We start from the raw sequence: 13,531 nt of genomic DNA, 5'->3' as shown, positions 1-13,531 counted from the left end.
CAACTCAAGCCAATTTTGACGCCTATCGAGTATGGTTGGTGAATATTTTTCGTGGCTAAAGTATGAAAGATAAGGTCGTTGACAAACATGATAGATTAATGGAGTGGATACCAATGGCGGATCCAAATTTTCCCCAAGAGATCAGTTTGTAAAAGTGTTAAAAAAATTATTAGACAAAAAATAACACTAAAAATTAAACGATAGTACTTTCATTCAAATTAATGGTAAAATCAAAATTGCAAACTAAAAGTTTCCATGACTAATTTTCAAAATTTGAAACATAGCATTATAGCTTGATGTGTATTTGATTTATCAACTAAAAAACAATCCCTAACAATTAAGGGAACTTTAACGAAAAGCTCACGGTACTGTTCACTTCAACGAAAAACCACATTTTTACACTAAAAAGTTAATTATGATACCATTCACTTTACCCTTTATTTTGTCCTTATAGTTAAAAATCAAAGTTTTCAAGCCCCAATTAACCAAAGAAAAATTCTCTAACATTTAGCTAAAATATACCCTCATATCAACGTGAATCAATATTCATAAATAAATAAAAAATGCAACAATTTATTATGAATTTTTTTTATAGTTAGTGTTCATTTAGAAATGTGATTGTGTAAACTAGAAATCGGAATTCCATCGGATTTGGGAGATCAAATCCTTTACAACTTGTATTACTTGTAAGACAAGTAAAGCCCATCATGATTAGTACAAATAAAGGCACAACATTAGGGGATGAAAACGCAATTTCACAAACACATGAGCCATTTTATCTGACACACCCCAACCAAAATCGAGGCATGCTGGCCGTCACGTGAGAGTGACGTAACCATGTGCACAGTGTGGAAGCAATAATGATATGAAGAAATACGAGTGAATAAAAACCAAACTACTAAAAGTACTAGCTAAGATAAGGTGTTAGTGCGAGATTAAGTGTGAAATACACAATTAGAGCATAAGTAGCCTAAGTACAATCCGACTGGACAAGTATTAATTATACAACACCCAAAGGTGATCCTACATTTATGATGTTCTGTCAGAACCACCGTCGAAATCATCGTGAGCCACCAAAGCACTTCTACCTAAAACATGGAAGGGCGTAAAACAAAAAGTGTGAATGGGCAAAAACAAAGCTTTTCAAAATCATTTCATTTCTCAAAAGTTCTAACCCTTCGCCGTAAAACCTGTATAATTTCCCAAAAAATAATATATGTTGTTTGTACCACACTTGACCAGTCCCGAAACTACTGAGTACCGGTTAACGTTATACCGTCAAGGACCCAGAAGAGTTTCCCTCTAACCAGGAGGCCAATCACAGCGCGACATGTGTCGACATCAGAAGCCAATCATAGCGCGACACGTGTCAACATCAGAAGCCAATCACAACATGACACGTGTCAATGTCAAAATGAAACTAGAAATTCTCTTCTATAAATAAAGATCATTCTCTCACAATATTTCCTAATGTCATTTGTACTAAATCATTCACTAGTACTCACAAAAGGAGAGCTTGAACCTATGTATTTGTGTAAACCTTTCACAATTAATGAGAACTCATCTACTCCGTCGACGTAGCCAATCTGGGTGAACCACGTACATCTTGTGTTTGCTTCCCTGTCTCTATCCATTTACATACTTATCCACACTAGTGACTAGAGCAATCTAGTGAAGGTCACAAACTTAACACTTTCTGTTGTACCAAAGTCCTCACTGATTTTGTGCATCAACATTTGGCGCCATCTGTGGGAACGACACTTATTCCCACTCTCTTTAGCTTTGTCAAGCTGGTTTCCACTATTTGTACACTCTCTTTTGACTAGGCATCCCTCTCCAACATGGGGAGCGAAGGAAGCCATAACACATAGAATGACACCTATCTTGCACCTAGTGCAAAGCAACAAAAGAAGGAAGGAAAGAGGGTTGCTCTGCAAACTAAAATTGATGAGCTAAAAGCTCAGAACAACAAGATAGCAATGAAGGATGAGGTCCTCTAGGAGCAGTATGAGAAGCTCTTTGAGACGCTCCATGAAACTAGGCGTACTCAAACACGCGAGCTCATTGCCCCTGTGGACATCAACCAGTATCTGGGTGCCTCCCAACACGGAGGGTCACCTTTTTTCGATATGGGTATCCCTGATGAAGAGCGAGCTAATCATCAAAACATTGATCAACATGAGACTTCTCTCAACCTAACTATTTTGACCTGAAGCAGGAGAAGTGGAGGAAAACACCTTCTTGCATAAGGGTTGGAAGGATCGAAAACTATTTATCATGAATGCTGAGACTTCCTAAAGTAACGTCGAGAGAATCCCCTCCACATATGCTCGAAGATCAATGATCCAAGGGTTTCTGAAAAACTCGGTCCCCTCTCACGACCTAAGTCAGCTGCCAATCTAGGGAAGGAATGACAGGTCCCAGAGGAACATAAAGGTACAGATGACTCTGAGGTATGCCGACAGAATCGCCCTAGAAGTCAGTACGGCGAGTCCCAGGAAAAATCACACGCCTTTGCTCAAACTTTCCTACTTCCAAGAGGCGATGAAGACTTACAAAAGAAAATCCCAGTGGTACATGACTCTACTTAGGACCCCATTGTCCTACAACTCCTTGAGGAAGTAAACAAGTTGAAGGCCGAACGTCAGGCTGAGATACCTGACTGGAACCAACCCAGGCCTGACCCTCTCACAATGAGGATCCTCGACACCCCCTTCAAGCCAAAACAAAACAAAAGCTTGGTTTACAACTCTATACTGGAAGGGAGGACCCAATTGAACATCTTAACCTCTTTGAGTCCACCATGGCATATCGGATGCACACCGACGAAGAGCGATGTCTTCTCTTCCCCTCCACCCTCTCTGGTGGAGCTCTAAACTGGTATTGCCGTCTTCCACCTAAGACAGTAGGCTTATTTAAGGAACTGAAGAACCTGTTTGTCTTTCAACATATCTTCCAGACCGATCGCTTGCATTCTGCAGATGACTTGTACACTATTCGCCAGAAGCCGGCCGAGTCACTACGAGAGTATGCTGGTCGTTTCAGCTAAGAGTATTCTCGCTGCGTTGAGGCAGATGACAAGACCGCCCTCAAGGCCTTCACGGCAGGCCTACGTGATTGTTTCTTCAAGTACATAATCAGTGCCAACACTTAGAAGACTTACTCTAATGTGATGGCAGAGGCTTACAACCATGCCTTCGCCGAGGCAAAGACATATCAAGGGAAACCCCCCACAACCACCCCTTATCAGCAAGTAGGGAGTGGAACCCAGATCCAACCAAATGAGAAGACCTCGACCTTCCAAATGGCAGTGGTGCCTTACTCTACCTTACGTAATACTTTGCCAAGTCAACAGACATATCAATCTCAGAGCAAAAGGAAAGATTTCTATCCTCACCAGTCTCATTTTAGTAAAATGAGTAAGGGACACTACCGCGATAACCAAGGGTATCGCCATGATAATCCCCGACCCCAGGCAATCAACATAGTGGGTCAAACACGTGTCAGGATGGCCCCTACCTCGAGGTATAAGGTATACACACTTTTGAATGCCACATGCGTGGCCATTTACCCTAGCTTAGCACACCTGATACCGAAGCCACCCGGATTACAAGCCCACGAAGAACACGGGCACGTTTTACTGCTACCACGAGCATAATGGCCATGGCGGCGAGAAGTGTATCACCCTTCGTGATCATATTAAAGCTTTGGCACTGAAGGAAAAATTGATCAATTCCTCATTCACCCTCTAAAGGGTAACCGTAACCAACGCCAGGTGAATGTGATATATTCCATAAGCGGTGGTACACCTGTATCTAAATCTTCCAACAGGGCCATGAAAAATAGTGAACGAGCTTTAAGGTCTGGCCACCAAGTGTTTCACATGGAAGACATCAAGGGAGGTAAGTATCAAAAGCCGAACTGGGATCCAATATGTTTCTACCTTGAGGAAGAAAGAGGTAGCATCTACCCTCACAACGACCCACTGATCGTGGAAGCTCACATAGCCAACTTTGAAGTATGACGAATCCTGGTAAACATGGGGGCTTCGGTCAATATCATGTTTTCTGAAGCTTTCAAGGCATTTAATGTAGCTGAACACTTGCTCGATCGCTCGATTTCCCTTCTGATAAGCTTCTATGGTGATATCGTGCAACCTTTGAGGAGCATACACTTAACTTTCACCATTGGTGCAGGCTCTTACACAACTACCATTACCACTAACTTCCTGGTGGTTGATTGCCCAACGATATACAATGTCATATTTGGACGCACATGCATCAATGATCTCAAGGCCATGGTATCCACATATATGTTATTGATGAAATTTCCAACCCCCTATGGCAATGGTTACATCAGAGGAAATCAACTTAGTGCACGATCATGTTACAACACTTCGGCCAAGCAACAACACCTGCATGTGCCCAAGGAAACCCTTTCTATACATGACCAAGTCATAAAGACCAGCCCAGATGAAGCCAACTTGGATCTTCACTGTGGCAACAGTCAACCCGACGATCCTCGAGATGACTCTTTCACCTAGCACGCACAACCCACTGAAGAGTTGGAAAAGGTCTCTATCTCAAAAGATTATCTGGATCGCATGGTGAAGATTGACACCACCTTGTCACCACTCATTCAGTTAACATTGATCTCTTTTTTGAAAGAGAACACTGAGGTCTTCGCCTGGTCATACGAGGACATGCCAGACATCTCTCCCGATATCATTTGTCATCACTTAAGTATTGATCCCAAGACCAAGCCAGTGAGACAAAAGCGAAGATTTTATGACGCTGAATGGTACGAGGCAATGAAGGCAGAAGTTGAAAAACTCAAAGGCATAAGCTTCGTCCACGAAGTCAATTATCCAACGTGGGTAGCAAATGTTGTCCTAGTTAAGAAGAATCCGACTAAGGAATGTCTCTTGCTCTAAAAGGTCTTCTCGAGAATGTGTGTCGATTACACTGACCTAAACAAAGGATGCCCGAATGATAGCTTTCCTCTTCCTCTCATAGACAGACTTATAGATTCTACAGCAGAGTGTGAACTTTTGAGCTTCATAGATGCTTACTCAGGATACAACCAAATCTTCATGAACCCTCCAAACCAAGAACGCACAGCCTTCACTACTGACAAGGGACTATATTGCTATAAAGTTATGCCCTTCGCCTAAAGAATGCAGGAGCAACTTATCAGAGACTGGTCAATTCAATGTTCGCCGAACAGATTGGGAAGAGCATGGAAGTTTACGTTGATGATATGCTAGTCAAGAACAAACATGCTGACTAACATATCATCAACCTATCTGAAACTTTCACCATTCTGAAGAGGTATCGAATAAGGTTGAACCTCAACAAATGTGCCTTTGGCGTAGGCTCTGGCAAATTCTTAGGCTTCATGATAAGCCAACGAGACATTGAGGCTAATCCCGAGAAGATCAAAGCAATTATCGACATGAAGGAACCGGTAACTTCAAAAGACATCTAGAGCCTTACTGGCAAGGTGGCAGCCTTAACTAGGTTCATCTCTAAGGCCACAGACAAATGTGCTTCTTTTTTTTAAAGCACTTAAGGGAAGTAAGAAGTATATTACATGGACTGATGAATGTGCTGAGGCATTTAAGAACCTCAAAGGTTACTCGTTACTTGATCATTAATGACCAACTCTACAAACGGGGTTTAACCTACCATACCTAAGATGCCTTATGCCCGCAGAGGCGAAAACTGTTATTCGGGAAATACATCAAGGAGTTTGCGGAGATCATGCTAGATCTCGATCCCTAGCACACAAGGCTTTTCGTCAAGGATATTATTGGCCAACACTTCACCAAGATGCCATCAGAATATCCCGCTCATGTGATAAGTGTCAACGCTACGCAACTATTCCTCACTCCCCTCCCTAGCCGCTCACTCCTATGATCAGCCATTAGCCCTTCGCCCAATGAGGACTTGATTTGATCGACCCAATGCCTGCAGGGAAGGGCAAGGTCCGCTATGCAATCGTCGCAGTCGACTACTTCATAAAGTGGGCCGAAGTAAAACCCTTGACAACCATTACTGAGGCAAAAATAAAAGACTTCGTATGGAAGAACATCCTTTGCAAATTCGGCATTCCCAATGCAATAGTCACTGACAACGGGTGACAGTTCGACAACAATAAGTTCATGATGTTCTGCTTTAAATTTGTTTGTACCATACTTGACCAATCCCGAAACTACTGAGCACCGATCAACGTTATATCGTCAAGAACCCATAAGAGTTTCCCTCCAACCAGGAGGCCTATCACAGCGCTACACATGTCGACATCAGAAGCCAATCATAGCGCGACATATGTCAACATTAGAAGCCAATCACAACACGACACATGTCAGAATGAAACTAGAAACTCTCTTCTATAAATAGAGATCATTCTCTCACAATATTTCCTAACGTTATTTGTACTAAATCATTCACTAGTACTCACTAAAGTAGAGCTTGAACCTATGTACTTGTGTAAACCCTTCACAATTAATGAGAACTTCTCTACTCCGTGGACGTAGCCAATCTGGGTGAACGACGTACATCTTGTGTTTGCTTCCCTATCCATTTACATATTTATCCACACTAAAGACCGGAGCAATCTAGCGAAGGTCACAAACTTAACACTTTCTGTTATACCAAAGTCTTCGCTGATTTTGTGCATCAACATTTGGCATCTTCTGTGGGAACGACACTTATTCCCACTCTCTTCAGCTTTGCCAAGCTGGTTTCCACCATTCGTACACTCTCTTTTGACCAGGCATCCCTCTCCAACATAGGGAGCGAAAGAAGCCACAACACATAGAATGACACCCCTTTTGCACCTAATGCGAAGCAACGAAAGAAGGAAGGAAAGAGGGTTGCTCTTCAAGCTAAAGTCGATGAGCTAGAAGCTCAGAACAACAAGATAGCAATGAAAAATGAGGTCATCCAGGAGCAGTATGAGAAGCTCTTTGAGACGTTCCACGAAACTAGGCATACTCAAACACGCGAGCTCGTTGCCCCTGTGGACGTTAACCATCATCTGGGTGCCCTCCAACACGGAAGGTCACATTCCTTCGATATAGGTATCCCTGATGAGAAGCGAGCTAATCATCAAAACATTTATTAACATGAGACTTCTCTTAACCCAGATGCTTCCACCCGAAGTAGAAGAAGTGGAGGAAGACATCTTATTGTAGAAATCTTGGAAGGATCGAAAGTCGTTTATCGTGACTGCCGAGACTTCTTAAAGCAACGTCGAGAGAATCCCCTCCACATATGCTCGAAGATCAATGACCCAAGGGTTTCTGAAAGACTCAGTCCCCTCCCATGATCCAGGCCAGCTGCCAATCTAGGGAAGGAACGATATGTCCCAGAGGAACATAAAGGTACGGGGGACTTTGAGGTATTCCGACAGACTCGCCCTAAAAGTCAGTACGGCGAGTCCAAAAAAAACCACACACCCTTGCTCAAACTTTCCTACTTCCAAGAGGTGATGGAGACTTACGAAAGAAAATTCCAGTAGTACATGACTTCACTCATGACCCTCTTCTCCTACAACTCATTAAGGAAGTAAACAAGTTGAAGGCTGAACGTCAGGCCGAGATACCTGACTGGAACCAACCCAGGCCTGGCCCTCTCACAAGAAGAATCATCGATAACCCTCTTCAAGCGAAGACAAAACAAAAGCTTAGTTTACAACTCTATATTAGAAGGGAGGACCCAATTGAACACTTTAACCTCTTTGAGTCCACCATGGCATATCAGATGCACAACGACGAAGAGCAATGTCTTCTCTTCCCCTCCACCCTCTCTGGCGGAGCTCTAAACTGATATTGCCGTCTTCTACCTGAGACAGTAAACTCATTTGAGGAATTGAGGAAACTGTTTCTCTCTCAACACATCTTCTAGACCGATCACTTGCATTCTGCAGATGACTTGTACACTATTTGCCAGAAGCCCGACGAGTCACTACGAGAGTATGCCGGACGCTTCAGCCATGAGTATTCTCGTTGCACTGAGGCAGATGACAAGACCGCCCTTAAGGCCTTCACGGCAGGCCTACGTCATTGTTTTTTCAAGTACATGATCAATGCCAACACTTGGAAAACTTACTCTGAGGTGATGGCATAGGTTTACAACCACGCATTCGCCGAAACAAGGACATACCAAGGGAACCCCCATATGGTTAACCCCTATCAACAAATGGGAAGTGGAAGTCAAGTTCTACCAAGTGAGGAGATATTGGCCATTCAGACACCCATTGCATCATCTTCTGCCTCATTTAGCTACTCGTTAAGTCACCAAACGTATCTGTCTCTTGGTAAAAGGAATGATTTTTACTCTCAGCAAGCCCATTACAACAAGAGGGATAAAAGTTCGTATCAAGCCAACCAAGGGTGAATGTACCGTCGACTATTATGACTATGGGGCCAAGCCTCACTCTTTCAAAGTGGAGGACTAGGTACTGAAGGAAATGCTATTATAAGATAGCATACACATTACAAATGTTTTGACTCTTAACCGCTTGAGATCTTTTGTCACACAAGCTATTCGGTAAATATTAAAGAAGAGGGAATTCAGACAACTTCTTCTGAGTCTTTTGCATTCCTAGCACTGGAACACTTGGTCTACATTAACCTACCTTTATACTAGAACTACAGAGCTTCAACATGCGTACTTTGACACAAAGTATGTGATACTAAGTGTTACAACCAACATGGTTCACATATCAAAAGCATGGATCCCTTCATGCATAACAAAACATTCATAAGCATCACTCATATCAATCAACATAATCATTATACATTCCAACACATTCATACATAAACATCATACATTCCAACACATCCATACATAAGCCAACTGTGCTTTGAAATGGTTCAACATACTTTGTGTCTTCGACACTTGCTACAATGTGCCTCAACACCTTGCCTTTATTCTCACCAACCAGGTGATGAAATGTACAACCTGTACTTTCCTTCATGCCACCAACCAGGTGATGAAATGTACAACCCGTACTCTAATATCATTTGCTAACTTGTCACTCATGCCACCAACCAGGTGAAGAAGTAACTCATCTTCGTGCCACCAACTAGGTGATAAAATGTACAACCTGTACTTTCCTTCATGCCACCAACCAGGTGATGAAATGTACAACCTGTACTCTAATATCATTTAGCAACTTGCCATTCATGCCACCAACCAGGTGAAGAAGGAACTCATCTTCATGCCACAAACTAGGTGATGAAATGTACAACCCGTACTCTCCTTCATGCCACCAACTAGGTGATGAAATGTACAACCAGTACTCTAATATCATTTGGAAACTTGCCACTCATGCCACCAACTAGGTGAAGAAATCTTCATGCCACCAACCAGGTGATGAAATGTACAACCCGTACTCTCCTTCATGCCACCAACCAGGTGATGAAATGTACAACCCGTACTCTAATATCATTTGGCAACTTGCCATTCATGCCACCAACTAGGTGAAGAAGGAACTCATCCTCGTGCCACCAACCAGGTGATGAAATGTGATGAAAGGTGATGAAGGAACTCACATTCGTACCACCAACCAAGTGATGAAAGCAACTCACCATTCATTCCACCTACCAGAAGATGAGTGGTACAACTTTTACATGTGAACTCTTAGCATTCACAAATAATAAAAAACCCTCAAGCTTGACAACTCAACTAGGGGAGCACTTATGCCCAATAAAAGTTATAGTCACCAACAAAGTCTTATTGCAAGCCCACAACAACTTCAGTGCATGGCATACGAAGATTAAGCTATTCAGCCCTCTTGAATCTGCTTAAGACATTTCTCCTCTGTAACAATGCAAACACTACAACTCGTAGAAAGCTTCACACACTCTTGATCAAAACTTTGTGAAGCAAAGCCAATTTATGGTGCCAACAAGAGCTTCATCAATGGAGGGTAACCACAATTCTCAAAAGCTTCACACACTCTTGATCAAGACAGTGTGAAGCAAAACCAATTTATGGTGCCAACAAGAGCTTCATCAATGGAGGGCAACCACAATTCTCAAAAGCTTCACACACTCTTGATCAAGACAGTGTGAAGCAAAACCAATTTATGGTGCCAACAAAAGCTTCATCAAAGGAGTTCAACCACAATTCTCAAAAGCTTCACACACTCTTGATCAAGACAGTGTGAAGCAAAACCAATTTATGGTGTTAACCAGAGCTTCATCAATGGAGGGCAACCACAATTCTCAAAAGCTTCACACACTCTTGATCAAGATAGTGTGAAGTAAAACCAATTTATGGTGCCAACGAAAGCTTCATAAACTAAGGGCAACTACATTTCTCAAACCTTTGAAACAAATTCAAGACTGTTCGAAGCAAATTCAATTTATATGGTTTATCCAAACCTTCGACTGCTACACGGTGTGGCTTGCATCATAATCTCTTGCTCAACAGTATGGAAGCAAAATTTGTATATGTTGTCTCTTCCACATTTTCAAATTTCTAGTTTCCCAAAAAAAAAAAAGAAAAAAAAAAGGAAATTAAACAAGGCTTCATCAATGGAGGACAACTATAAATTCTCAAAAGCTTCACACTATCTTGATCAAGATAGTGTGAAGCAAAATCAATTTGTGGTACCCAACAAAGCTTTACTACAAAAGCCTCACCAACAAAAGTTTCATCAATCGAGGACAACTACAAATTCTCAAAAGCTTCATACTATCTTGATCAAGATAGTGTGAAGCAAAATCAATTCATGGTACCCAACAAAAGCTTCAACTCCAAAGTTTCACCTACAAAGCTTCAACTCCAAAGCTTTACCTACCAAAGCTTCAACTCCAAAGCTTCAACACAAAAGTTTCACCCACAAAAGCTTCAAAACAAAAGCTTCAAAACAAAAGCTTCACCTACAAAAGCTTCAACACAAAAGCTTCACCCATAAAAGCTTCACCAACAAAAGCTTCACCAACAAAAGCTTCACCCATAAAAGCTTCCCCCACCACAAAAGCTTCACCCACAAAAGCTTCACCCACAAAAGCTTCACCAACAAAAACTTCCACAAAAGCTCCACCTACAAAAGTTTGACCCACAAAAGCTTCACCTACAAAAGCTTGACCCACAAAAACTTCACCAACAAAAGCTTCACCACAAAAATTTCACCTACAAAAGCTTCACCTACAAAAGCTTCACACTATCTTGATCAAGATAGTGTGAAGCAAAATCAATTCTTGGTGCCCAACAAAGCTTCAACCTCAAAGCTTCACCTACAAAGCTTCAACACCAAAGCTTAAAATATATATATATATATATATATATATATATATATTTTCGGAAATTTGAAAATTTGAAAATTCGAAGTTTTGAAAATTAAAAAAAAAAAGGTTCGAAAATTCAAAAAAAAATTGCCTAGGCCTCATCTTCTTTGGGCCTAACAACTTACATAACAGATATATATGAAGGAGGAGTTTTGGGCTACCACTTAGAAAGGAAATGCCTTATTCGTCAACTCCCTCGACCAGAGACTTGGGGGGCTCTTATTATATGCTACTGCACCTTGATACTCAGAAGTCTCACGACCACTCAGTGACTTGGATTTTTCAAGTCTCCAACCGAGAAGTTTTCCTCACTCGAGAAATTAAGGGAGCACAACCTCAACATACATGCTTCACTCTCAAAGCTTCAACATACAAGCTTTAACAAAAGAAAAAATTCAAAGAACTTAGTGAAGAAGGCCTTGGTGTATTTAACACAATACGTTAAAATGAAGCAAAGCTTGTTTATTGATATCTCCGATAAGTTACAAATATGTACATATACATGAATCAAAATAAACAAACAAGAGGGAGCCTTCACAAAGGTTGCTAAGGAGAAGTCTCAGCAGTCGGCAGAGCCCCAGAAAGAGGAGGCATTAGAGGGTGATTATTCGGAGCCTTAGTACTAGGCAGAATCCCAGAAGGAAGAGGCACTGAAGGTTGATCATTTGGAGCTTCATTACACAATACAGCCCCAGAAGACGAAGACAATAAATGCCTTTGGAACAAACCCACAAACCTTTGATGATCAAGTAAAATCTGACCATCAGATTCCTGCAGCTGGTCGAGCTTCCTCTTCATGGTTGTAGCATAGTCATGTGCGAGCCTGTGCAACTGTTTATTCTCATGCTTGAGCCTTCTGATCTCATGTTTGAGACTTATCACTTCAGCCACCAATGATTCAACTTGGCAGGTTCGAGCAAATAGGCGTTGGGCCATATTAGACACAGAACCTACACACTGAACACTAAGAGCTAGAGAATCCTTAATAGCCAACTCATTATACCATTTGGAAAGTAGTCTGTTATCTTTAGGAGTGAGAAGGTTCTTGGCCACCACCGCAGCGGTCATATCATTCTTCATCACAGAGTCCCCAACGGTAAGAGAACCAGTAAGGGATAAGAAGGATGGGCGCCATATGTTGTCTTGAGAAGGCATGGTTGCCTCTTCACCAAAGTTCAAGTCAAAACGACGATCGGATGGGCCAGACATTCTCAGAAATGATGAAGGAGAAATGAGGTGCAATAAATCTCTTAAGTACAAAAATAAGGGGAAAATTCTTACAAGCAATAACTTTCTGAAGGTACTTTTTGCACACAATTGGTGCCCTTATAAAAGAAAGGGTAACAAGGCCGTTGGTTCAAAAATTGAAGAGGCACAACTCTTCGGATTTCGAAGAGGCACCACTCTTCATACGCAACATCAGCTCCTCGGGTACCACATATAACTTTGCCTAAGATCTCTGACAAAGTTTAGACACATAAATTTTGAAGGTCCAGCTGCCATTCTATTACCCACAGGGTAAAAGAACAGCACCACTGCTTGATAACTAGAAAGTCCCAATGTGTGTCAACCTCCGTGCTCTATGGCAAGGCAAACTGGCAAAAATGCCCAACCTTTACTCACATTCGAGAAAACACTCCCAACAAGATTGCTTGCTCAAAAATCGGAGAGGCATGGCTTTCCAAACCTAGAGAGCCAGACTCCCAACATGATTACGTGCTCAAAAATCGAAGAGGCATTGCCCTCTGAATCTCGAGAGCCAGACTCCCAACATGATTACTTTCTAAAAAATCGAAGAGACACTGCTCTTCGAATCTCAAGAGTCAGACTCCTAACAGGATTTCCTTCTCAAAAATCAAAGAGGCACCGCTCTTCGAATCTCGAGAGCCAGACTCCCAACATGATTACTTTTTCAAAAAATCAAAGAAACACTGCTCTCCGAATCTCAAGAGTCAGACTCCCAACATGATTGCTTTCTCAAAAATCGAAAAGGCACCGCTCTCCGAATCTCAAGAGCTAGACTCTCAACAGGATTACGTGCTCAAAAATCGAAGAGGCACCACCCTCCGAATCTCGAGAGCCAGACTCCCAATAGGATTACTTTCTAAAAAATCGAAGAGATACTGCTCTCCGAATCTCATGAGTCAGACTCCCAACATGATTACTTTATCAAAATTGAAGAGGCACCGTTCTCTGAATTTCGAAAGCCAGATCCCCGACAGGATT

This window comes from Malus sylvestris, chromosome 16, assembly GCF_916048215.2.
Source record: "Malus sylvestris chromosome 16, drMalSylv7.2, whole genome shotgun sequence".
Taxonomy (NCBI): Eukaryota; Viridiplantae; Streptophyta; class Magnoliopsida; order Rosales; family Rosaceae; genus Malus; species Malus sylvestris.
Note: the sequence above shows the minus strand (reverse complement) of the source record.